Source organism: Cloeon dipterum, chromosome 4, assembly GCF_949628265.1.
Source record: "Cloeon dipterum chromosome 4, ieCloDipt1.1, whole genome shotgun sequence".
In the NCBI taxonomy this organism is placed as follows: Eukaryota; Metazoa; Arthropoda; class Insecta; order Ephemeroptera; family Baetidae; genus Cloeon; species Cloeon dipterum.
Window position 1 is genome coordinate 77,651 of NC_088789.1, and position 2,843 is coordinate 80,493.

Genomic DNA, 2,843 nt, shown 5'->3' on the forward strand with positions numbered 1-2,843 from the left:
CATACCATACACGCATACATAAAATTTGATTTTTGCCAACATTGTCATCGCTAAATCTCGGGGTTCAAAGTGTCAGAAATGCAAAAACGGCACACCGTTCGACTCGTCTAGAGCTTAGAATACGAGATTTAGGGATGACTATGTCGGCAAAGATCAAGTTTAACGTTATATTATGAGCGCGTGCATAAATTTTTGCTAACATTGCCACCGCCAAATCTTGCGTTCTAATTATAAAAAAATGTAAAAACTGCACACCGTTCGACTCATCTCAATTTCCTATAGATAGCCAATGCAATTTAGGGTAGTATTTTTTTAATTTAAGAGACTTGTTTTGTAGAGAAAAAGTGTCTGAAAGTGCTAAGCAACGCGATTTTTATCTTATCTGTAGTGCACAGGGTGGAAGGGGGATGAGGGTTGATCACCTTCCAAACCCTTCGGCTATCTAGGGAAGGTTAGACGAGTTGAACGGTGTGCTGTTCTTGTAATTCTGATGTCTTAAACCCGAGATTTGGCGATGACAATGTCGGCGATTATTGAGTTTTGATTTCTGCGATTGCTGCATGTATTGTCATCGCATACACTAGATGGCATAAAAATCACGCTTCTAACCATCATAATGGTGTAAAATTTTGTCCTGGTGTAGATCATTGTAAAAAAAAACAAAAGACGCACGAAACCGTGTTTGGTAACGAAGTGCAGTTAAAGGTAAAAAACGCCGAGGTATTTGAATTACCAGTCATTCGCCGCTCGCTACCAAGTGTAGTTACAGTCATTAGCCGCTACCACAACGATTGGCTGTTTAGGAGAGGTTGATACGAGTCGAATTTCTTCCAATTTTTTCCGTTCTGACTCTGACTGTCAGATCCCGTCGAGATTGAGCGATGGCAATCCCACTATATATTAAAAAAACAATGAAATCTTGAAAATCGAACTCGGGATGACGACGGGGCGAGGTCGGGGAGGTCGCGGCGAGCCTTTTCTGGAATGGGCGCGGGGGCGCCGGACGCCCCCCAGGGGGCGGAAACCGCCCCCGAAGAAACTTTCGTCTAACGATCGGGCCGAAATTCGGGGGATACGTTCGGCGGCCGCCCCGGAGGCCGCCGCGCGGGCGCGTTCGCCCCGCAAAAGTCGCGGGGGCGCCGGACGCCCCCCGGGGGGCGAAAACCGCCCCCGAACGAACTTTCGTCTAACGATCCGGCCGTGATTCGGCACGCGGGTCCGGGGCGCGCCCCGGAGGCCGCCGCGCGGGCGCGTTCGCCCCGCAAAAGTCCGCGGGGCGCCCGGGAGCCCCGCGAAGGAGGCGCACCCGCGGGGCGGGTCGTCGGATCGGCGCGAGATTCGCGGGGGCGACGGAGTCGGCCGAGGCGAGCCGGACGAGCACGGGGACCCGGGGTCGCCGGGCGCGGGAAGGGGGCGCGGCGGGGCCCCGAAGTCGCCGCTCCCGGGGGCGGCCGCGGAACGGCCGCGCCGATCGGGCCGCGATTCGGCGGGCGGCACCGGCGCCGACCCGGGAGGCCGCCGCGCGGGCGCGTTCGCCCCGCAACAGTCCGCGGGGCGCCCGGGAGCCCCGCGAACGAGGGGCGCCCGCGGGGAGGGTCGTCGGATCGAGGCGAGATTCGCGAGGGCGACGGAGGCGGCCGAGGCGAGCCGGACGAGCATAGGAACCCGGGGTCGCCGGGTGCGGCAAAGGGGCGCGGCGGGGCCCCGAAGTCGGCGCTCCCGGGGGTGGCCGCGGAACGGCCACGCCGATCGGGCCGAAGTTCGCGTGGGCCGTAGCGCGGGGGTCGTGGAGTCGGGCGCCGTCGTCGCGGGAGCCCGGCGTCGTCCGAGGGGCGCTCGGGAGCCCCGCGAACGAGGGGCACCCACGGGGCGGGTCGCCGGATCGAGGCGAGATTCGCGAAGGCGCGGGAGGCGGCCGAGGCGAGCACGGAGAACCGGAGTCGGAAATTGCGGGAAAGGGGCGCGGCGGGGCCCCGAAGTCGCCGCTCCCGGGGGTGGCTTCGGGAACGGCCGCGCCGATAGGGTTGCCATAACCCCAGAGTTTGCCAATAAGTTTTGTCTGGCACCCGAGTCGGGCGGCCGCATCCTCGTAGCTACCCCCAACTGGAGTCAGTTGCCCCCCTAGGGTTGCCACTCTCCCATCAGACGCCTAACACTTAAGTCTGCCACGCCTCCTAGGGTTGCCACATGTCATAGAGGTTGCCAAAACTCAATGTGGCCGCCAACCCTAGGGTTGCCACACGCCGTAGAGACTGCCTGAACTCAAGGCGGCCGACCACTATAGGGTTGCCACACGCTGTAGGGACTCCCAAAAATCAAGGCGGCCGCCCACCCTAGGGTTGCCACTCTCCCGTCAGACGCCTAACACTTAAGTCTTCCACGCCTCTTAGGGTTGCCAGACAACATCGGGACGACCAAAACTAAAGGCGGTCGCGTACTCTAGCGTTGCCAGACACCACAGGACCGGCCACAACTTAAGTCGGCCGCGCTTCATAGGGTTGCCACACGCTATAGTGACGGCCAAACTCAATGCGGCAAAGACTCCTAGGGTTGCCACACGCCATAGGGACGGCCCAAACCCCAAGCAGCCGTGAACCCTAGGGTTGCCACACGCCGTAGAGACTGCCCGAACTCAAGGCGGCCGACCACTCTAGGGTTGCCAGACACCACACGACCGGCCCCAACTTTAGTCAGCCGCCCTTCCTAGGGTTGCCGCACGCCGTAGTGACGGCAAAAACTCAAGGCGGCCGCGCACTCTAGGGTTGCCAGACACCACACGGCCGGACCCAACTTAAGTCGGCCGCGCTCCCAAAGATTGCCGCACGCCACGGGGACCACTCGAA